At 43.2% G+C, this 24,953-nt stretch overlaps 1 long non-coding RNA gene and 1 pseudogene across 2 annotated transcripts; both read right to left on the bottom strand.

Annotated features, from left to right (window-relative positions):
- Positions 1–61: 61 nt before the first annotated feature.
- LOC121320198 lies at positions 62–24,600 on the bottom strand (annotated as a pseudogene).
- Positions 7,662–9,748, bottom strand: LOC121319431. 2 transcript variants are annotated; one of them, XR_005950699.1, is made up of 3 exons: positions 9,593–9,748; positions 8,417–8,525; positions 7,662–7,971 (listed from the first exon to the last, which is right to left on the bottom strand). It is a non-coding gene; the product is annotated as an uncharacterized LOC121319431 (long non-coding RNA). The 2 variants fall into 2 exon arrangements; XR_005950700.1 differs by having other exon boundaries at positions 8,413–8,525.
- Positions 24,601–24,953: the final 353 nt, after the last annotated feature.

The following is a 24,953-nucleotide window of genomic DNA, read 5'->3' on the forward strand; positions in this document are numbered from 1 at the left end:
TGATACTATAGCAGCAACTGCCATGCCTGTGTGAACACCAAGGTGAAGGAGTATACAGGAAAAGTAAAGCCATGCACTGCACATGCTTCTGTGTCTATTAAAGTGATGCACATGCCTTTCATGTGTACCAGCAGGGTGCAGTGCAGTGCACTTAGAACCAAGCGCCTACACAGTATACTATACAGGACCACATGCATTCTATAGGAGTCAGAAATCTGAAGAGGATAATATTGGACTGTATGCAGCAGCAGCATATTTACTGATGAATACATCCCTGCATCATTCCGTGTGGGTCAACATTAAAAGAGTCTACATACAGAACAACAACATTAGCATGCTCACACATTTTTATAAAAAGGGCAGGCGTCCAGATTGATTGGGTTAGCCCCCTCTGTCAGCTACCTGGCTGCCACACAAACGGAAACGAAGCACATGCGGGTTACACCTTGTTCTGCATTGTCCAATCCCCTGTATACAATAATTAGTATTTTTTAATTTCTTATCTAACATTTTGATTGTTTTTTTTTTTTAACCATGTCTCCATGGCAAGATATAAAGGTGCTACACCATATACTCCATATTTTGAATTAAAGTACATTTCTTACATCCCTTAAAAAAATAAATTAACCGTTGACTAACCCAGCATACTAAATTACATTAATCTAATCTAAATTCAAGAAGACTTTAACATTTTGTAAAGATGCACTTATATACAAAAAGTCTTGTATGTTTTGGCACTTGATCAGTTCTTGTAGTGATTACTATAAGTATCACATAAATTAACAGATATCTTAAATAACCCTTATTTTTACTTGTAACCACACAAGTTACAGTGTGAATACAGTGCAATTAGAGAGACTCTTAACGCAAAACGTTATCTAATGGAAGTGTTTATCATTGGATTCCTCCAGGTTGTGTTTGTGAATGTTGAGTGTTTGATAGCTGTGGATGATGTATGTGAGATAAAAGAAGCATCCCAGTGCCTGTCTGTGCCAGTATCTCTGCTCTTTCTCTGTGTGAGCGGAGAGGTGAGCATGTCACCCATTGATGATCTTCTGGCTGATATGCTCTGGTAGAGTGTATAAGATCAGGGACAGGAACAGGGCCAGGATGGCTTTGATGAGCAGAGCGATGATATACTTCTTGTATTTCTTCCAGATGAAGAAAACGAAGGTCTTCAACGGGTTGATAAACCAGTTCAAGGACGTCTTTGGTCGACTGGAGGCAAGAGAAGAAAAAAAAAAAGTCTACAATTGTTCTATTGTACTATAATCTAAAAACACCTACACATTTTTTTTTTTTTTTACATAAGAGACAATCTATCATATTTCAATAGTCATATGACCATAAGGGTTTGGCTGGTTGCCTCTAAATTTAAACACATGATGAGTATGAGCCTCTCATTCTGATGGTAAGTTCACTCTGACAGCAGGTGGCTCAGAAAGGTAGAGTGTCCGAATGGACCATGCAAGGACAGTTGGATGCATCTTGTAGGATGCAGGACGAGCAGTGCAGTAAAGAAGTGCAGTCTCAAGGGCCGCAGCACTTACCTGGGTTTCTCTAACGGCTCTGGCTCCTTGCGGGCCTTTTCCATCGGGTTCTTCTCAGCTTCTTCTACAGTGACCAACTGCAATTCGGCTTCAACTTTACCCTGCGCAGAAGAAGCGACGTCTTTACAATGAAATGCATTTATTACTCCAAATTTAATACGAAATAAAGGACATTCATAGTTCTTTCTTTTTGTTTTAACACTCCTTTTTGCTCACCAATTAAGACTGACCAGTAATGCTGGATGGCTTCTGCAGGACAGATCAACAGTATTGAAGGGCAGTGGGTGTTTTATTTTAAATTTCAGGCAAGATAAATAAACACAGCAGGATTAACACAGTGTTAACGTGCGGTGGTATTTAGATCCGCCGGTGTTTAGCTCATTAAAATAAACCCCTGTTATCAAATTGTTGTACTGTTCAGTACATACCATCAGGAAAAATATGTTTCCACTGGCATCCACAAACTGTCTCTTATCCGGCTTCACATGACTCCTCCTGTCCTCCTCCTCCTCCTCCTCCTCCTCCTCCTCCTCCTCCTCCTCCTCCTTCCTCCTTCTTCTTCTTCTTCTTCTTCTTCTTCTTCTTCTTCTTCTTTGCCTCCTCCTCGGCCTGTTGCTCCTCCCTCTCGATTTCCTCCTGGCTCTTCAGCTTGATCAGGGGCCACCAGCCCTTCATCCTCTTGCTCCTGATGATGGAGAAGGGCGGGCCGGCCTTGTCCTTCCCCATCAGCACTGCTCTGAGGACTTGGCCGCTCTCACCATGTCGTTCAGCTTCAGCTCAATGGAACCTGCAAACAGTGTTGGCTGTGTGTTAATCAAGTTAACGCCACAGTCGATTTAACACCAGTATTGTGAACCAATAAGGATATACACCCCATATCCTGTCTCATTATTTCAACAGGGCAGAGGCTGAGTGCAATCCAGCGACCCCGCGCACCGCAAGCGAGCGTCTTAACCACAATGCAAAAGTGCCGGGCTCATCTGCATTCATGGTTTTACAGCTTTTTAACCTCTCACCTCACCGACAGCAGACAGGACAGAATCCGTTATGGCAGTGTGTCACAACAGCACAAGCAATCCAAGCAAAACAATAATGAATCTGACCCTGGCTAGTGCAGTTAATGACGACACAAGGACATTCAACAATTGTTAACCCGAGCAGCAAGCAAAGATTTCTCAAATGAAAGTGTGTAAAAGCCCCAGCAGAGCACAGCGATGCCAAACCCTCACCCAGGAAGTCGTTGGGTCCGATCCGGTCGTAATCCCAGATCTGCAGCACCAGGCAGGCGGGCTGCCGGAACTCCGTCTCGTCGATGGAGAAGATGGACTCCTTCTTCTTGAACGTGATCTCTTTCTCCGTGGGGAGGTAGTCAAAGCGGAACACAAACCTTCAGTTGAACATGCCTTCCCCGGTGAAAGAGTTCAAATGAACGTCTGTCTCCTGCTTGTCATCCTCCAGCCCCTTTATCCAGCTGGAAGGGAAGAGAGATCCATGTTTCACACTCATGTTACTGTGCAGGTTTATTTTCACAATACAATATATACTTGGATTTTAATTCACCCAGAGCAATAATCTCATCAATAGACAAAAGTTTTCAAGGTTTTTTTCTGAGCATATACTGACCTGATAGTATACTACCCTTATAAAAGTTTACCACAGTAAATTTGCTCGGTAGTTACACTATGAAATCATCATAGTTTACCATGTTTTTCAATATGCTTTACCATATCTCTATAGGATTTGCAATGCTTGCCTATGCTTTACCATGCTGTCACTGTGCTTTATTACACTGTCCTATGATTTTACTACGGGAAACTTTTATAAGGGTCTGTATGTATTGTCTATGTTTAAATACAGTACCCTTTGACATATATGTCATGGGATAGCTCCCCTGTGAAGGGCTTCACATCCTCAAGGAAGACATCGTCAGCGTTCCAAATTATCACACGCAGCTCGTAGCTGAAAAAGAATAAAATCTTGTTTATAGTCCTGACTTTTACACTTGAAAAGGACAGCGGCCGAAGGAAGCAACCTGTAGACATGTATTGGAAGGAAGCATTCAGCTAGATGTGTGAAAAAAGCAAAGACCTAAGATCCACCCACTTTTACGAAGAAGCCTCCTAGCTATGAGATGTGCTTGCATTACCTGATCGGTAGGCAGGGTTTGATATTGACAGGGGGCGGAATATCCACAGGGAACATGTCGATCCACATGTGCACATAACCCTTAAAGAAAAAGGGGAAGAAAACTGCGCCGTGCTGACCTGTACCAATCCAGGCTTCTCTGAGTTGAGCAGAGACCTGATCTCCACATGCTCAGGGACCAGCTTGCTGCCAAACTCCAGCATCTTCTCCCACTGCTGCAGGATGAACAGAGCTTTGTGTTCCTCCAGCTCGCTTAGATCCTCTTCAGTCTTATTGTTCTTCTTTAACAGCTCTGGGGGGGGGGGGAGTCCAGGACAAAGTAACAGGTTAGTTTTGCACTGGCTTAACATCAATTATCAGTGTTCTCCTCAGTGCATTCTCTCCGTTTCATTTGTAGGAAGCTAGACGTTCTACCTGAGAATGTTCTGAGGTCAGTGACGGCCTGATAGCACCCTGCAGTGGAGCTTTATGATTGGTGGATTTCTAACAACCAAATGCCCAAATGGAGAACTAGACATAATAAAGAGAGTTATAGTCAGATCTCAAATTAAAAGAGACTGCTGACTAGCAGGGATTTTACTGTATTGCATTTATTTGTAGAATCTCTTGATCAGTGTTGCAGTGAAGGTTTCCTTGCCCTTGCCCTTGATCTACAGCACGATCACACAGCAGTGTTAACACATGCATTGCCTTCCTCACCAATAGGATTCTTAGGGTTGTACAGCTGTTTAATATCTGGGGGGGGGGGGTTCAAATGCAAATGAAGGCTGCATTACAGTGCAACAGTCAAATGCATCTGTGCAATTTCTGATTACCCTTTAGCAGTTCTACTCTACCACAATGCAAGGCTTGATTCCTGAACCACAACACCAACACCACCTGTAGATTCTGTGTCAGGATGATACAGCCGAGTGCTTTCTGTTGCACCAAAAAAGAAACCAACCTTCTATAAACGCCTCAGTGGGGATTTAAAAAATTTGGTTAACGACTTTGACTTCAAATGGTCTGTACTCAGGAGCAGGAACCCTATTTTTGCGGTACAGGTTGGCTAAGATGACTGTGGGCTTGCGAACTTCCCTCCACTTGTTGTAGCCATCCCTGCAATCAAAGAATACCAGGCAGCATCAGCAAGGCATGAATTATCACAAGCACTGCTAGGCTGGAACTGGTGCTAACACAAATGTTAACTTTAAGATTTTAGGGCAAAAGTACATAACGAAGGAATGAAAGCACAGAAAACTGCATGAAAACTTTCATGCACAGATTAAATGCACACTGGACGTCCTGGTATGGGACAGTGTGCACTTTCATGCACACTGTCCAATACCAGGAGATTTTATCACGATACACATCTGCACTCAGGAAAGTCAACGAACTCACGTATCATACTGGGACGCCAAGCCACACAGCGCCCGGTGCTTGCTGTAGAAACGGTTCTCAAGGTCAATCTTCTTCTCTCCGATCAAGTCATCAGAGCCAATCAGGTCGTAATCAAACACCAATAGCGAGAGCTCAGTCTCGAGAGGGAAAGAGACCATCAACTCAAACATCCTAAGAGGAAGACAATCAGGGGACACTCAGAGACACTGAGAGGAAGACAAGCAGAGGACACTCAGACACACACACACACACTTGAGGAAGACAAGCAGAGGACGCTCAGACACACACGCACACACTGAGAGGAAGACAAGCAGAGGACACTCAGATCACCCACACACACAGAGACACACATTCACGCACCCACACACACAGACACATCTCCTGTAGAGGCAGCAATACTGGGAGCACTCACTCTCCAAAGACTGGGTTCAGTTGCTTTGGTATGTAACGCTCCCTGCCGTCCATACACTGCTCCCTAATCTTCACAACCACATAGGGGTCTGACTTGCCATTGGGGTCTGTAGGAGCCAGGTTGGTAGCCTAAGGATCGAAATCAAGCCACAATCCAGTAAGGTTTTACATTACAAGCTATTGGAATCCTGTTCACAAACGTCCGAGTCACAAAGTATTCTTTGATCAATAAGAGAAATGAATGATATTCATGAAACTGTTCAGGGTTGTTATTAACTTCTTTAACTACAGTCAGGCTTGTGAATATCAAACTAAAACAGTCTTTAAATAACTCTAGTTAAAGCTTTGTGCATAGGGGCCCTGTTATTTTTATTTTTAAAAAATTTCCTAGAGGCATATGCACAGACACAAGTAGGATACAAAAATGCAATTTCATGAGCCAAGTATGCAACTTAATCAAATTTATGCAACTTAATCAAATCAATCCAATAACACAAGCTTTAACAAAAACAAACATCTTGATAAGAAATCTTATCAAAACAGCAGTGACAAACTCACACACACACAGACACACACACACACACACCTCTGTGCTGTCCTGCCCGCCACACTTACCTTCACCATGTAGACTCTCACAAGCACTTTGATGGGCATGTTTTTGGGGATCCCCTGGATAATCCTACACTCTGGCTCCTCCTCAGCCTCCTCTTTGGGGTAAATTAAGAAAGAGCCCTGAAGGCACAGGGATAATGACAGTGAGCATCGTGGAAACAAGAAGGGATTATCAATCAGAAACAAGCATGCTAACTTTCAGTATACAGTCCGGTGCAACTGCAAGACACCTCCTACCTTGTTTTCTTTTTATATAAATGAATGATCTAACCCCACGAGATGCTCTCAGGGTGAGAGACGGAAGGTTTGAAAGGGAAGTGGTACCTTGTACTTCCCCATGGTGCGTTCCTCATCGTCTTCATCCTCCTCATTGCAGTTGGCCTTCCCTTTGTAGATGGGGAATGTGTGCAGCCAGTCCATGAAATCCTGAAATTCGTTTTCTAGTTCTGATTTATAGAGCTGTGAAAAACAAGAGTCAATGTCATGGAGGACAAAAAATGCTAGAATAAAAAATAAATAGTCTGTCCTACAAACATTCCTGCTTATAACAAGAATGCCAGTGCAGTGGAATGTTATTACAGGGACAACAAGAGCCATTGTACTACACTGCCTTATATAATCTGTATTCCAGTTTCAATTATCACTGTGTCTTTTTGCTCCCCTAGAAAAGTGACAGTTTGAGATACCTGTGAAAACTAAAAACCATGCTTACTGTAAGGACTGCTATAGACTTCCTCTTTGGTTTAGGGGGCTCTGGTTCAGTATAGGCAGTTAAATCTTCTTCCACTGTGTCTAGAGAATCAGCATTTAAATTCCCACCATCTACAACAGAAAGAGTTCAAGACAAGATTACTGAAGGCCTAGAGAAAGTGGCTGTCTGTGTGCATGAGTGAACGTTTTTTTTTTTTTTTTTTTATATTTAACGCTCATAGTGGTCTGGAGCATGCTGTCCAGCTCCTTACAGAGTCTAGATTACCAATCACGAATGCAATACTGGCAAGAGCAACCTGATCTGTCAGCCATGCTGTAGAGCTGACTACGCCAATATGGATCTCAAATCGAAAGGGTTTTCATGTCAATGAAGTCTGACTAATGAAAATCCTGCAGAATGTCTTTAAAGGGTCTTTAAAGGAAGAGCACTGTCAACTAAAACATAATATTAAAAAGTATATTTATTTGCAGAAAATAATGAGCAACACATTTTGATTTTATTTTTCCAAGAAACTTGCAAGCTGGCCTTGAAGACATTACCTGGTTCCTGATGATCTTCATTATCCTCCTCCTCCTCTGTATTCTGAAGCAGGAAACAAGGGACAGTTTAGTGACGAGACCATGGATTGCATTGGATTTTCAAAAGAATAAGACTCACTCGACCAGAATGACGGTTTTTACCATTGTAAAAAATATGTCTTCAATGGTCTGGGGTCAGAACCGCTATGCACTGCTTTGAAAGGGCTCTTGACAAGAGTATTGTGCAACACGAACACACCTGACAATCCCGAATCAAGAGACCACATTGAGACGGGGGGGGGGGGGGGGGGGGGGGGGGTGAGTACCATTGGGGTGGTCCTTCTCATTGGTGTAGTCTTCATTGCATCAATAGGACTGATTCACACAGTTGTGCTGGCGGTGCGAGTCACTTAGCTAGTCTATCATGTGAGTTTCTAGTTTGACTCCGATTCCTGTAGGAAACCACTGGTCCTTCTATATCTGCATTCCAGGTATGTCTGGTTAGTTCAATCGTAACCTTTTTCTCCAGCTCTGCCAGAGAGGCGTAGTACTTGGACCACCAGTCAAGCTCCTCCTTCTCAGGCTCCTCCTTTTCTAGCTCCTTCTGTTTGAGGATTTTGAGGGGGACTTTACTCATGGTTTTCTGGGAGAGGAGGCACACAAACACAACATTAGCACAGGACTGACCCTTATATTACAGACCTGACAGATTCACAGTGAAATTCATATGCAATCATAGCCCTGCATAACAAACAGTAACCTGTAAAGGAACTGAAACGGTGAGAGTTAAGAGCAGCATGGGGAACATGTTCAGTGTCTGACGATGTACTTGGCCATGCAATGCTTTTTACTAAGGCATCTGTTGATCATAAAAGAACAGACATTTAAAAGGAGACGGTTGAGATTAGGTAGGCAGGTGGCAAGGTCTTGGCATGGATTTCTAGGTGCAAAGGCACATTTTCAGAGAGGAATCTGAATGGTATAATTCAAGGAGGAAGCTAGCCTACACTTAAGCCTTTAGACTGGCTAAAAGACGAGGCCCCGGTTGTGCTGGACCCAGATGGATCGTGTCCCCAGTACTTACTTACACCAGGTTGATGGGGTTGATAAGGATCTTGGTGGCTGCCATAGGAAGGGAGCCCAGGCCCATGTTGATGACGGCGTTCAGCGGATTCATTATCTTGTGAGGTTTATTCCCTGGAGAGAAAAGCATGCGAGCAACACTTGCTAAAACAATTTCAAGCTCAGGGATGTTTTTAAAACCGAGTGATCCTGGGTACATAAATTTACACAGAGCACATTTCTAATGTTATAAAATTATTCTGACATTGTGGCATATTGATTCCTTCAGACAAAGCGTTCCTCCTCTTGATAGTTTCCTACAGAGGACAACCCGAGATTTAGGAACCGTGCTCTAGGCTCTGCTCTCAAACAACTGCCCTGGGACCCCCTGAGACCAGATGGTTGGATTTGTGTCTCTTCTGATTATAATGCAGTGTTCAGAATGTACTGGATTAGCTGAAAAGCACAAACTAATGCCTGCTGACTTTACAGTTAATTCATGGCTGAAAAGAACACTCTGCAATTACAATGGCTTTGGTTGTACTGCTGCTGATTCTGCCTCCACCCCACACGGTGTGTGAATTTCAGTGGTGCACTGAAACGTGTAATTAATTCCATTGTGGAGTTTTTAAAACCTGCTAATTCATTGTCATTGTTCTTGAATTTGTTAGGGGGGCTTTGCTGGTTAATTGGAAATAAAATACAAAAAAACATACTATTTAAAAATAAAAATGTAATTAAAAAGGACAGAAATAATCACAACATTAATAATAAAGTAGCTCTAGTCTACTAACGAGTGGCAAAGGCTTTGTATAGATTTTTTTTTTTTCTGAAAAACACTTTATAATCAACATCAACAGTATTCTATTGCTTAAAAAAATATATCTACTGAAAACTCAGAATAACCATATTACTACATTGTTTTAACTTTAAATTAATAACATATGTTTCTAAGTGTTCAACGGCTATATCTAATCAAGTTGAGCACGTCAGTCTGCCATACAAAGAGTGCAAGAGAAAGTACAAACTCAGCTTGATCAGAGGTAGCCACGAACACCAAACATATTCTAAACAGATCTGAAGGCAGTTCTGAAGGCAGCTCTCAGAGCAGTTCTGAAGGCAGTTCTGAAGGCAGCTCTCAGAGCAGTTCTGAAGGCAGTTCTGAAGGCAGCTCTCAGAGCAGTTCTGAAGGCACCTCTCACCCTTCTGCTCCGGCTCCTCCTCCTCAATCAGCTCTTCCAGGTCTTTGGGTGCAAACCGCATGAGACTCTGCACCACGTGTGTCCCTACCAGCACCATGCGCCCGAAGGCTCGCTGCTCCAGGACGAAGATGGTGAGCGGGGGGTGCAGGTACACCAGCTCAGGGAGCTCCTAAAGGGGACAGCGAGGGTTACTGTCAGCACCCACAAGGAATCCTCATCAAATTCGTATTCACCCGCAATGCGTCCTATTGAGTCTATGCAAGTAGTCACCTTTGTCAAATTGTTGATTCGAAGTACAGTAGATCTATTTTGCTTCCAGCTCGTCGTGTGTATTAAAGTCTTTTGAATTTGTTAATTCTTAAGCATTCTTCCAAGCTAACACACAGGTTTCAGTATGGACCTCTATACACATTTAGCCAACACAGAAAAAAAAAAGCATCTGAGCTTGAATCGTGACCTGTAACACAGTGCCATGGGAGCTTTAATTTCACGATAATTAAAACTGAAAAGGGGACGGGCTTGTGCGAATCTTGTTGCTAATTAACAAGGTTCCTGACAGCGGCAGTGAGTCTGTGTGTTTTGCTAATAGCCAGATAGTGTGGAAGCGGGACTGGGGGGGGGGTCAGACTCACCACATCGAAGCACTTGACAAGGTCAGTAAAGTTTTGAAGTTTTTATAAATAATAATAATAATAATAATAAATAATAATAATAATAATAATAATAATAATAATAATAATCTATAGAAAAACAGCATTATAAGAACATGTACTTTATAACATGATACAAAGCTTCACATCAGTAATGTGTCACTAAAATATGTTTGTAATGCTGCTATAAATCACGTCTTTCTTTCTTTCGTCTAGATGATGTATACCAGCTGTGGAAATAAACCCGGCTATATCCCAACACCTCTCCGCTCTGAGCTGTTCCATTGCCAGCCTGTACTCCAGTCCCTGCTCAGTGTGCTACATCCCAACACCTCTCCCCTCTGAGCTGCTCCATTGCCAGCCTGTACTCCAGTTCCTGCTCAGTGCTTGTTAACAGAGGGCAGGTTGAAGGGAGTCTCACCTCCCCGTATCCAGAGTAATCGAGCTCAATGAGTTCAAATGCTGCCAGCAGCTCCCCCGCCCGGGTCTTCCCTTTGGTGATGTCATAGAACTGCAAGGCTGGCTTACTGTAGGTCTCATCAATCAGCTTGACCTCGGGGCCAGCAAAGGCACGGCCGATGAACTTGGGGCTGCCCTACAGAAACACGAGCCAGCAGCACAGGGGTTGGGGTTACACAGGCATTTTGGGAAAATACAAATGCATGCGTTTTTATTCGGTCGTTATTGTATTAGATGTATTAGATTGAACTGGACCCTGTATCTTTTTTTTGGTGTTCTTACAGTTTTGTCGTAGTCGTAGAGGCTGATGACAATGACGGGCGGATCTCTCCTCAGATCCTCCTTGCTCCCCTCCATCAGGATCTGATCGAAGAACAGCAGCTCACTCCATGTGGGGGAGAGGGTGCATTTGAGCATCTAGAGAGGGAGAGAGCAAAAGTAGCAGGGGGAGAGACAGGGCACAGGAACACTACCTTTCCAGCTGAATCACAGCATCACTGCTGTCCTGCTACACAGCTGCGTGGCCAGGTTTAAGGGGTCTGATTATTCTGTGTTTTAGGAATCTTGTCCTTCTACCTGTTGTTCTTCACGTACTTGGTCACCCCAAGCCACATGTACACCTCCAGCTTAGCAAAGACCTCTCCCACAGGGGCCCCGCGGGTCTATCATTGAGGAAAGGAAAGGGATTGCAATGAGGATTAGCAACACACATCTTACACTAACCGTGCATCTCTGCCACTGCAGGGCTACTGACCCTCCCGAATGTCTGACAGTAGATTGAGGCCGGTACCTTCAGGTAAAGGGTGTGCAGTTTTCCGCAGTCCTTTCCTCTCTCCTCCTCCACGATCGAGAAGAGGATGGTGTGAGACGGGATGCGAGCGTACGCCACACACTTGTTGTTGCTCAGCATCCATATAAATACGTCAGGCAGGGTGCTCTGAGGCTGGAACCAATAGTAACACACACAGCCTTAGGAAGGGGTGGCTGGAAGGAGGCATCCTAACATTACTCATTTATAAATGAATTACAACACTAGATCTATGATCGCTTATCGCCAGTGACTCTTCATACTGTTCCTGTTATGTAATAATTATCACTGAAGGTGCGGGTTTAGATTTAAACATGTATGAATGTTAAAATTCTATATTGGAGAATATGCTCGGATTATAAGATTGATCGCATGTTATTTAAAAATGCAATAAAAATCTGCATTTAAATAATAATAATAATAATAATAATAATAATAATAATAATAATAATAATAATAATAATAATAATAATCCTGTACGCCCTACTTGTGGTCTTCTATTCATTACAGAGGTCTCGATGTGCAATTTTGAAAGAAACAAGTATATTTTAGATTTTCTTTTACTTTAAAACAAGGACACACATCCTACTACAGTACACTTGGTTAAAGAGATCTGATTTTGTAAGCCATACTTTCAGTTAGTGTTGCACTCGCATGGTCATTTCATAAAACTAATCCTCAGCCAGCTTCTGCAGACAGACCTGCCTTTAACAGTTGCAAGACAACACTTTGGACTGTGCGTCACTGCTGCAGTGAAACAGCATTGGAGTCAGTTTACCTCCTTGGCTAGAAAGCGCAGTCTTTTCAGTTTTGTCCTCATCTCGTTCAGTTCTTCTTGGTGATTCGGTGTCTGATTCTCAGGACCTGTTTGGCCAGTGCGATCTGAGGGGATCCAGTACAGACAGGGCATTGGTAGCAAAGACCAGAGAGACAGTGCACAGAATGGAGCTTTGTACTCAGGATTCATTCCACCCGGAAACATAGCAGATACCACCCCTAGTCTGTACTTACGATGCTCTGTTTTAAAAACTTCACTCTGCATCTGTCCAGGTTGTTTGGCCTGGGCATCGTCTTCTTATCTGCATTTACACAGTACTGCCTGGAATGTGGGACAGACGGGGAGATGGTTATTGTGTCCCTGTGCCTTCCATGGAACTGGGGAAACTTAACCAGGTAGCACTTTACACCACGTGTCTCCATGCACTGTGTATTTACATAGTAAATACATCCCAATAATTACAATGTTATTATGCATAGTTACAATGTGTATTTAATATGGAAATCTTTTTGCACGATACAACCCTAACCCTAATCCTAAACCTAACCCTAACCCCCTAACCCAACTCTTTTCTGATACAATTGTGTACTTACCTATATATTGTGCGCACAGATTTACACATTTACTACACAGTGTAACTACGCATAATAATATTGTAATTACTGTAAGGACACATGTAATTACTAAGTGACTACTATTAAACGTACAGTAATTAGAGACCCAATTGAAATTGTTACCCTTAATGATATCCCCTTTTATATATATCAGCCTTTTTTTCCATAACTGAAACACTTAAACACCTGCAGTTTGCCACGAACTCAGCCAGGACCTCTTTGAGACGTTCCCTTGCATGGCTCCTTGGCCGCTTGAGCAGCTTCTCCACTTCATTGATCCCATATTCCTGTGAGACAAGAAAACAGGCGATGAGAAGAGCGCGGGAGCAACCTCTGTGCCTGGAATGAGAGATTACTCTCACTGGGACATGTTCCTGGCCTGGGGTAGGTTTCAGTCGATTTTCTACAGACACACAGTAAAGTATTCATTTAAAAAAAAATTCAAATACAAAAATCTAAAGGGTTATCAAATGTTAACACAAGATTTCACTTTTGCAAATGCAACAAACTGAATTGACTGATTCCACCCTTTACTTGCATGTTTTATAACAAGATGACATATGTGCACAAAGCTGCTATCCTTGTTGAGATTCCCCTTGTACAAGTACGAGATTGATGCGATCCTAACAGCAGCCGGTGCCTGCGTGTGAAAGCACAAGCTTACAGGACGGGCGCTGGTACACTGCTTGCACAGAAGACACTGACCAGTCTGTCTGCCATCTTTTCAATCCAGTTGGTATTATAGAGCCGGGCGCTATGGTCCTCACAATAGTTCCAGATGTAGAGGCAAGGCTTCTCGTGCAGCAGGGGAATAAAACTGAAAGACCTGCAAAGCAGAGCGCAGCAGTTAATACAGCACACCAGTCTAAATGGCAGATGAAATTACATTGGGAATTGGCATTGCATTCACATTACATGTACTGTGGGGTTTTGTTACCAGTTAAGCAAGCATGACAGCAGTAAACTATTCACAACAAAATTAAGGCAACAAATAAACAAACAACCTTGTCATTTAACTATGCTGAAGCACACAGATGACAGATCAGACTGGTCTTGATAAATGCCTCCTGTTAACAGTCTCCCTCACCCATCATACTTGGTTGACTGTGGCTTCTTGGGCTGAGTGATGGACTTGTCTCTGCTCCTAGGCTCCTCCACATCTACTTTCTCCAGCTCATCTTCAGAGCTCTCCATCAGCGGCTGCATGTCCTCTTTCAGCTCCTCCTTCCTTTTTAGATTTCACAATCACGTCAGCAGCCTTACCGTAGTTACCTGTTAAAAAAAACACACGGTGTCTCTGGATAGCCAAGAAGGCACATTTCCATCATCTTTCCTTTTGCACAGGAACGTTTATTTCTCTTTTTTATGTTATTAACATTTCAATTCCAGCAATGCTCTTGAAAGAATGGAGTCCAGTTTTGCATTGGCCCATCTTTCTGCTCCTACGCCTCATTGTTTGTCACAAACACTGCCTGCCTCCATACCGATAGACAGCTCAAACGTGACTGGCTTGGAGCCAATGGAGGGGTCGATCATGGTGGCTTCAAACAGGGACCCGAACAGCAGGAACTCCTCCTTCTCACCCACAAAGTTCTGCAGAGAAACAAGCCAGTCGCACATTACATACAGCGCACTGTCTGCATTACAGTATATCAACCACCCCAAGAACATGAATCCTGACCACAGCGCGCTGTCTGCATTACAGTATATCAGTCACCCCAAGAACATGAATCCTGACCACAGCGCGCTGTCTGCATTACAGTATATCAGTCACCCCAAGAACATGAATCCTGACCACAGCGCACTGTCTGCATTACAGTATATCAGCCACCCCAAGAACATGAATCCTGACCACAGCGCGCTGTCTGCATTACAGTATATCAGCCACCCCAAGAACATGAATCCTGACCACAGCGCGCTGTCTGCATTACAGTATATCAGCCACCCCAAGAACATGAGAGAGAGAGAGAGAGAGAGAGAGAGAGAGGGGGCAGAGAGAGAGAGAGGGGGGAGAGAGAGAGATGTTTGAGAACTCGATTTCTGAAACTCGTAGTCCTCGTCGTCATCATCGTCCTCGTCCCCCTCCTCTCCTCTCTTCGCCAGGCTCTTCCCCAGCCGTCGAACCTCGCGGTCCAGCTTGTCAGTACGCTTCACCTCCCTCGTCCTGTCGGGACAGCCAGAGGGTCAATAACACTGCAGTCGTTATTTATAATCAGAATGTATACCTGTTCATAGTTCCCTAATAGGGGGTTTGTTTATAGGCTGCGTATAACTGCTACAGCGGATCCCAAAACTAGTGTTAACCAGGAGATAACATGGATAAGCATCTCTAATAATAATACACATTCTTAACATCCTTTGTGTATTATGTGTTATTACATATTTAGAACATATCCTTAATGTAAAGTGAAATTCTGCACACAATACAACGGGACACTTATCAAGCAGCACCACACTTATTTTGGGTCTAAATAGCCGACGTTCTGTATAATAAGTCCAGTCCTGCAGGAGAAGACAAAAAAAAGGGACTACTTTAGTGGAAGCAGAATTGTATACACAACAAGGGGGTGCCCGATACAGGCAGAGCGGCATGAGGACAGGGAGGCGCTGTGCAGACATACCCGTCATCTTCATCGTGTGAGGAGAGGAAGTCACCTTCCAGCCAGCCCCCTGCTGTGCCTTCCAGCGGCTGGTACCGGATACCCAACTCGATGAAAACCTGGGAGAGAACGAAACCAGCCTCACTCAGCCATGTAGCTTCACAGAATCATCCTGATATTACTGGAGAAATATCACTGTGCACACTGAGTGAATAACGCACACCATGTGAATAATGCACACCTCGTGAATAACGCACCTCGTGAATAACACACACCTCGGGAATAACACACACATCAGGAATAACACACACCTTGGGAAAAACACACACCTCGGGAATAACACACACCTTGGGAATAACACACACCTCGGGAATAACACACACCTCCGGGAATAACGCACATCTCGTGAATAACGCACACCTCCGGGAATAACGCACACCTTGGGAATAATGCACACCATGTGAATAACACACACCTCGTGAATAACACACATCTCGTGAATAACACAACCCTCGCGTATATAACATTAGAAATATTCTATGATATTGCAGTGGCCTCCTCACATCTCAGAAGCTAAGAAGGCTCTGGTTTCACAAGGCGAAGAAAAGAGTCCTTTTTATTTGTTAAAAATCAAGTTTTATATCCGGATAGCAATTGACAATATGGTATACAAAACATCAGCAGCGCCTCAATTCACCTGAAAAGCAATGAATTAGCATGCTTGTAAATAGGATGTAGCACATCCTGGATTGCAATCTTAACCAGTAAAGAGAATGACATTTCAAATCATTTAAAACCATTCCTTCTGTGTTTGAGACAATAAAAGTAATAATAGACTTGGTGTGCATGACAAACAGATCCAGTTCCCCGTTCCAAGTGCACAGGAAAGCACCAGCACACTGGGCCTGGCCTGCACTCCATCTTTGGATCTGACTCACAAGTGAAGAATGTTGTTTGACCACTTCAGTGAGAACGGTACTATGCTGGGCACTATGGATGCTTGACATACAGAGCCACTCACAAAGAGATTCTCTGTCCATCAAGTTCATTTTATATATCTCTGCACTGCAGATTTTTTCACTCATTTCTGTAATATGAAAGTTCTATTTCTTTCAGTTAATTAAGAGGGCTGTCGGGAGTGCTGTTTTCTAAGTGTATGAACCATCCTTCCACCTCCTTTCCACTTTTTTTGTTTATCTGTTTTGAAGGTGATGTCACGGCTCCAGTATATGGGTTAAGCAACAGCCTCTGTGACTAAGGAAAGCAAACACGATCCTGCAGGTGTGCAGACTGAAGCCCTGAAAGACTTCATGAGAGCTTGCAGTTGGCTCAGTTTAACAGATGGCTCTCAGTGGCCAGTCCTGAAGTACTGCTAACAGTCCAGGTTTTTTTTTTTTTTAAACCTGTTCCCTTCTTTTTTGTTTATATTCTTCAATGGAGAGGCATATTCTGTTGACTAGGATAACGCACACTCATAATGACTTATTAACAGGGATGGAAATAAGATTCCCATTGCATAGCAGTTTGAGCCATTCCTGGTTTTACTAGGAGTTTAATAAGACACACTTGTGCTTGTTATTGATACACTGGGGCTAATTAGGCTCATAGTAAAACCTGGAAAGTGTGAAACTGCTATGCAGTAGGAGTCTTATTTCTATCTTTATGTTATATTAAGAAGTTAAAAAAAAAAAAGAAAAAAGAACAAAAAATGTTAACAAATGAAGCCATCAGGGCAAGTAAATCCCCCCCACCCCCCATCCCGTCAGTATTCACTCTCATTTGAAACACGCCCCATCAGAAACTGTAGCGGGACTGATCAAGGACTTGCTCTGACTGCTCCAGCTTGTCCATAGCTAGCATCCCTCACTCACATCGGTCAAACTGTAGTTCTTGTCAGTAAGAGCTTCTCTGAGGACCAGCCTCCCTGCTGACACCAGGTGTTGCAGACAGATTTCCAGCTTCCCCAGGAGCCTGCAGGAGAGGAACAGCACAGGAGTTAGAGCAGGGCGCACTCCTCCAGCACGCAACACCCAGGAGAGGGTAACAGCAGGACTCACTCCCCCAGTACACAACACCCAGGAGAGGGTAACACTAGGACTCACTCCTCCAGCACACAACATCCAGGAGAGGGTAACACCAGGACTCACTCCTCCAGCACACAACACCCAGGAGAGGGTAACACCAGGACTTACTCCTCCAGCACACAACACCCAGGAGAGGGTAACACCAGGACTCACTCCCCCAGCACACAACACCCAGGAGAGGGCAACAGCAGGACTCACTCCCCCAGTACACAACACCCAGGAGAGGGTAACACTAGGACTCACTCCTCCAGCACACAACACCCAGGAGAGGGTAACACCAGGACTTACTCCTCCAGCACACAACACCCAGGAGAGGGTAACACCAGGACTCACTCCCCCAGCACACAACACCCAGGAGAGGGCAACAGCAGGACTCACTCCCCCAGCACACAACACCCAGGAGAGGGTAACACCAGGACTCACTCCCCCAGCACACAACACCCAGGAGAGGGTAACACCAGGACTCACTCCCCCAGCACACAACACCCAGGAGAGGGTAACACCAGGACTCACTCCCCCAGCACACAACACCCAGGAGAGGGTAACAGCAGGACTCACTCCCCCAGCACGCAACACCCAGGAGAGGGTAACAGCAGGACTCACTCCCCCAGCACACAACACCCAGGAGAGGGCAACAGCAGGACTCACTCCCCCAGCACACAACACCCAGGAGAGGGCAACAGCAGGACTCACTCCCCCAGCACACAACACCCAGGAGAGGGCAACAGCAGGACTCACTCCCCCAGCACACAACACCCAGGAGAGGGCAACAGCAGGACTCACTCCCCCAGCACACAACACCCAGGAGAGGGTAACAGCAGGACTCACTCCCCCAGCACGCAACACCAAGGAGAGGCCAACAGCAGGACTCACTCCCCCAGCATAACACACCCTGGAGAGGGTAATAGCCGGACTCACTCCCCCAGCATGCAACACCCAGATGACAGTAATTTAACCCACTGGCAATCCTTTCATTACCACCCACAGAAGGCTTCACCTGGTATATCTGCCCTGCAGTTTCCCACACTTTTGCCCATGCTCATTACTATATGTTTACATCACCCTTAGCACAGAGCACAAAGCTTTATCAAAGCTCTCTGCTATTCTGCTGTGCTAGTGCTCTGCTTCACTACGCTTTGCTGTTGTTTGGGTCCCTGTGTCTGCTGTTCCATGCCCACCTGTTGCTGAAGACCTTGCTGCAGTTGTAGACTTTGATTAACAGCATCTCCTCTGGGATGAGCTTCCCATAGTGAGGCCAGCTGAATGGCTAAAGAAAGGAATCGAATGTTTAGAGTGGTGTTTATCAAGCTGGACCCTCGCAGTGCGCTTTCATAGCCTGCTGCTTTTTACTCTGAACCCACATCAGAAGATCTCAATAAGAACACTTTTGTCAGTATTTTTTTAATGTAAACTGTGACACTTTGGCAGTGCCTTGTAAAACAAATCAATCTGACAGCAAACTAATCAAATGGTGTTAGTGGAGGTTAGGAATGAGGAAAGAGCTTGCAGGAGGGCAGGAACGTGACACATTATAATTTCACTACTATACATGTATTTGTGTTACACATGTAGTTAGAGACATCACGCAAAGCGTTAATTAGAAGGTCAAGCAGACAAATTCCTATACCACTGCAATTCCTTTTTTAAACATAAGAACCTGTTTCACTGCTACTCACAATACGATTGCGTGCTGAACAGATATCAGTCTTTCACTAGACCCTGAGCTGAATGCACATACTGTACACAGTGCATGTTGGGTTTCACCTTGCTTTGCCCTGCCTGAGTCCGATGCTGTTTGACCCTGCTGCCTGATCCAGAGCTGGTGGGTTTGTGGGTGTGTGTGGGAGGATTCTCTAATAAAAAGGGTTGGGTACATTTGCATTACAGTGGTTTATTTTAGCCTTCCTTTGCTATACTTTAACTAGGCTTTACCTCTAAGTTCTAGCCCACGCTTGTATTACACTTTTCCTATTGTCTGTCCCAGACGGTAGGGACACGTCAAAGTCTTAAATAGATGTTGAGAACCGCCTGACTGTGCTGAAACGTTCTCAGGAACTCAGGCTCAATTTAGTTAATGTGCCAGCCTCAATAGGACCCATAAAAACAGCTCAGTGAGTTTCAGTCCAGCCCTCATTTTTATATTATTTATTAATTTTTTTGGAAACACCCAAATGAATGACTCAGCCATTACTGTATGAGATATCAGAAACAGTGTTCAGAAACAGAGCCAGCGAACAGTGGGCAGGATGACTGTGTTCAATACGAGCTGGGCACTGGGAAAGCACACAGTCCCAGCCCTTTTGTGACCACGGTACTCAGTGGCTTCATTGATAGCATTGTATGTGAAGATATCTGATTCCTCCAAGCAACATTAACATAGTCCAGTCAGAGCTGGAACCTGTTAACCTCTGCTATATTAGAATCTCAACAACTATTCATAAACACCCAGGACTTCCTCAAGGCATTACAGATCATCAAGAATTAAAAATATTACAACCAGTGCCAAAAGCTCTAGCATTGAGTAACTTTTTAATATGCAGGGAATCTACAGTTTGTGCACACACACATACACATGTTCTGAAGTCATAGATTTCACTGAGTAGGTTAAAGACCTAAATAAGAACGCTTTGAACCTTCTAGATCACATGACAGATGATGCTTCTGCTCCAGTGTTCCCAAAGCGCCTGCGATCCTTCCTCCTGCCCACATGTTCAGAGCTGATGCTCAGCCTTGCTTTCAAGTGCACCAGCTGGTCAATTACAATAATGACAGAGTCCTAATACTCCCTCCCTCTCTCCCACAGCAGCTTCAACGCTTGAGGGAGCCGGAAAGAAAAATCTTTCAGTTAAATCTTTCATTTTTACTAAACCCATTTTAATAGGAAGAAACTTGAAAACACTGGGATGCATATTCAGAGTCACTCAATGTGCATGAAAGCAGGCGAGAGGAGAGTAAGGAAAATTTTAAACTTCATAATCCATTAAACAACATTATACCTTTATTATTATTATTATTATTATTATTATTATTATTATTATTATTATTATTATTATTATTATTAATAATAATAATAATAATAATAATAATAATAATAATAATAATAATAGGCTACTGCAATATAAGAAAACTTATATTTACTTTAGTGTGACTTGAAACGTTACACTAGCAGTGTGCTATTAAAATGCTCAGTTAGACTTACAAGAAACAAAGTCAAGTGAAAGCACATTTCTTGTAAGTTTTACCTGAGGATTCTGATTTGGTGTTTGAAGAGATGAACGGTCATTAAAATACTATTGTGATAAAACTGTTAACCCTTCTTTATAATCGTCAAAGCCTTTACTAATACATACGTTTTAGTAGTGGATCCTTGGACCTCACTGACAATGCGACCGCAGAACATCACGCATCTGACAATGCGACCGCAGCACCTAATCTGCTGTTGCACCTTACAGAAGAATCCCGGTGAGAGAAGCGCTAGTTCCACCCGCAGAGGAAGAGTCTAGCGTGGAGCAGGCACAACTGGTCTGTGATAAACAGAACACAATGCAGCCTAAGCGCAAACTGTGTTTACCTTCTTCTCAGTGCACTTGTTGTTTGTACGATTGTTTTTACATATCTTTTGAGAAAACCAGTGCATATATTGTAACTAAACTAAAAGGACCAAACAGCATTCTTTACTGAGCGCATTGTTAAGTGAGGCTCAATCACTGAATGCGCCATTCAAAGCTATACCACTTGTACAATGGCATACAGGTTGCCAAGATATGCGTGCTGTTGTTCACCAGATCAGTTGTTCACTTAGATTTGCAGGCGATGTAGTCAAGGTTTAAATATCACAATTCATTATGTACTAACACAGTACAGAACACAAAAACCATTCTATATTGTGGCTCTGGTACCTGCTAATGAAGTCAGTAGAAATCAGCTCTGGGACGGATTCTTACCTCATTGAATACAGCTTCACTTTCACATTGCGTTTTCTTTATCTTGTGAGTAAACCCTGAAAACAAATAGTAAGTACAAATGAGTCGTTACTGTTGGAGTATCAAGTGAATACATTTTTTTCTAGAGTCATGGCCATGGAACTGAAACAGTCTCTCCCTTGAGAAGTCAAGAAACAGCTTTGGGTATACCCAGGGAGAAGAGGAGAAGAACAGTGTTTAAACACAATGCCTACATGATAAAGAATATTGCCAAAGGGCTTGTAAACGTAAGGCACATTTGTCTATTGTTCCCTGAAAAAAGTAACTATGGCTGATTTGCCTTTGCTTGTTTCTTTACTCACAGCATTCCAACAACTAGGAAATTTACCTGCATAGTTTCTTTCAGCAAAACAGGGACTTCAACCAAAGCTGCTTCTGCAATAATAATGCAACAGCTTCTTCTCACTTGAAGCCATGTTACCGAACCAGGATGCACTCCCAGTGTGAACAGTGTCAGGGGTTCCTTGAACCAGCCAGCGCGCTGATCTGTGACAATCATGTTCCCATCCTTTCTGTGGTGGAGTTCAAATTGAAGAGGCAGCCCTTTAAAGTGCATCAGTGCAGGACATATAGCAGAGACACGAGGCATAGGCAGTGGGTTTAGGTTTGTGATGCTCTGCTGCCAGCTCTCTGTTCTAGAGTTACTGCAGTGGTATGTACAGTAATCCGTCGCATATCCCACTGCGGTGGGGCCAGAGTAAGGGTGGATATGTAAAAAGGTGGATGAAGGAATCTTGTTTTAAATACCATTATACCAAGCTGTAACAATTACTATATTCACATAATTATTGTTTTGGGATTCAGCTTTCATTAGAGAGCTCCCCTAAATCGCTTGCTTAGAAAGATACAGGTTATTAATGCTTGCGACAGAGTAGCCGTCTGCCGCATTCGTTGCTGAGTAAAAGGCAGGAGATCAAGATGGTGGTTGAGTAGACAGGCCTTGCAGGTGAACAGGGTTTATTTACATATCAACACACTGAACAGGTCACGTGACACTACCAGCAATGGCAGTGCATGGAGCACATACAACACAGTGTACAAAAACTTTGGAAGGATCTATAGTTTGAACTAATCTTCTCTGTTCAATAACAAACCAACGTTGCTGAAGAGGTTGATCATGGTGGATAAACGGCTAGGGCAGATATGTGACGGATTACTGTGCTGGCATGATGGCTCACATGATCGCAGATGAAATACTGGAAGCTGCCAGTCAGCATGCAGTGCAGCTGTCTTATATAAGTTTCCTAATGTAACTGTGATTTCTATTACATGAGAGTAGATGTTAAAACTTCATGCTGATTTGAACTTGGCTGTCGCCAAAATAAGCACCAACTAAGACGTCGCTTTACAGTAAACTAATGTGATCCATCTGCGTCTCCATCCATTTGCGTTTCCTTCCATCTGATGATGTAGATATCCTTCTGCCTCGTGTTGGTGGCTGAAGTGTAATGCTGGCTCCAGGGATCAGCTTATTTTGCTTCCCCAACATAGCGAAGTGTAATAAAGGATAGGTACTGTAAAGCCTATAGGGATTGCAAACCAATGTGCAAAATGATCTTTTAAAAAGGCACTGGTACACAGATTTCTAGAATTCTACGACTCGATTCTTGAAAAGAACTGTATTTAAAAGATTGCTGTGCCCTTAATAAAATAGGCTAATAGGCACAGTTCAAACTCTCTCATTTGTGTGTCTTTGAATCTCACTCAGATTGTGCGCTTCATGCTCTGCCTTCCCAGGGTTTAGAAATGTAAAAGCTTGAGAGATCGGATAACCTGGCCAGCGAGTTCAGAGAAAAGCTTCAGCAAGGATACAGTATTTCTGCTCAGCCCTTAAACTACAGTATGCTGCAGAATACATGACAGGACTGACACAGCTGCTTATAAAGAAGCCCAAGCACAGTTTGATACAGTGTCCCACTCTTTATTGTGACGAGCACAGCGATTGTGAAAGCCTCCTGTTTGACTGCGCCGAGAGAACTGGAATGGCTTGGGGAAGAGCAGTGTCTGCTTCTCCACTACTGACACTGTTTCATGCGATCAAGTTTCAAGTTTTTCCATTGCTATATATGAGATCCACAGGCTCCAGGAATGGCAGCTTATGGTCAGCACAATATTCTCATTTTTCAATAATAACACCGTGTAACAATTTTTTTTTTTTTTTGTTCCTGGGTAGTAAGTGTTATTTCCTAATTGCTTATGCCTCAAAAGTATAGAAAATGGCTATTATTCCCCACAAACTTTGCTTTTGTGACCAGGACAGTGATATTTCAAAAATAATTTCAAATTTCAAATTAACATGTATTTATACTAAAGTAATACAAAAATGACTACAAAAGATTTAGAAGTGAGTAGTTTTTCGAGATTTACGATTATACTGTATTTATAAATACATGTTAATTTGGATTCATATGTTGTTTTTTTCTGACTTTATGTGAACGAAAAGACACAAATTTGCTCGTTTTCCCATTGGAAATAGTGATATTTTGAAATATCACTGTCCTGGTCACAAAAGCAAAGTTTGTGGGGAATAATAGCCATGTTCTATAATTTTGAGGCATAAGCAATTAGGAAATAACACTTACTACCCAGGAACAAAAATTGTGTTACATAGTGTAATCTATACAGCACACACCACTGCACACAGACTCACTGCATTAAAAATAACAAAGGATTGTAAAGCCCGTTTTGAGTAATAAAATTAAGTTTGGTGATCTTGAAACCCTTTCTAAGGTTCTAGTTTTCCAAAGCATTGTCTATTCTTAAAAGAACAAAACAAATCCTTAAAAAAAAATTCCTTAAAGCAATCTTTAAAGTTCTGTGAATAGCGCCCTTTCTGTGTTTGAAAAAGAAAGTGGGAACAAAGTTGTTTTTTTTTTTTATCCTTCTGTCTTATTGAAGCAAGACTCCATGTATGTGGCAGCAGTAATTAAATAATCACAGAGACAAGAAGACTTACCTCTGAATATCAGCTCCACTTGTCGGTCATATTTCCCAGGCAAGTTGGAGATCTTCAAGTTCACAGTGATGGACATTTTGATACTGTCACACACTGATACTGTCGCTATCGAGGCTTGCTCAGGCACGGGAGCAGTGTTACCTCTGGCGAGATTGACAGGTTGCATCGATTCAGAAGTTGACTCACCCAGCAGGTTAGGGCACAAGGAACTACTTCTCTGAAGTCTGCTCAACCACTCGCACACAGAACACAAGGAGGGGGACCCAGGCTGCACAAGAAATTGCTTCACTGCTAATTGCAGGACCTGTCACAAGCTAGGCAAACAAAACAACAAAGCTATTGACTCTGGGTTGAGAACAACAGGGAGGTGTTTGTAGTTACCTGTATTAAAATGTACATTTTTGTTGGAAAAATGTTTATATATATATA

This window comes from Polyodon spathula, chromosome 8, assembly GCF_017654505.1.
Source record: "Polyodon spathula isolate WHYD16114869_AA chromosome 8, ASM1765450v1, whole genome shotgun sequence".
In the NCBI taxonomy this organism is placed as follows: Eukaryota; Metazoa; Chordata; class Actinopteri; order Acipenseriformes; family Polyodontidae; genus Polyodon; species Polyodon spathula.